The following is a 241-nucleotide window of genomic DNA, read 5'->3' as shown; positions in this document are numbered from 1 at the left end:
CAAACATCGCCCATTATACTTGGGTATTTGCCAAATCAAGAGCTGATTCAGTATTTGAATTAAATTCAGCAAATATATACAGTGGTAATATACCCTACTGCTAAAATAAAATGTTCTTGTAATGAAGGAAACCTTCTTCAGAGATTATGTTGTAGGAAAATATCATTTGTCTGTGTGGCTTCACCTGTGTATGACATCTCTCTGCACATCACCCTGCCTACACACCCTTACTCACCTTTCA

This window comes from Coturnix japonica, chromosome 1 (assembly GCF_001577835.2).
Source record: "Coturnix japonica isolate 7356 chromosome 1, Coturnix japonica 2.1, whole genome shotgun sequence".
Classification (NCBI taxonomy): domain Eukaryota; kingdom Metazoa; phylum Chordata; class Aves; order Galliformes; family Phasianidae; genus Coturnix; species Coturnix japonica.
The sequence above is the reverse complement of the archived record's forward strand: the minus strand, read 5'-3'. Positions refer to the sequence as shown.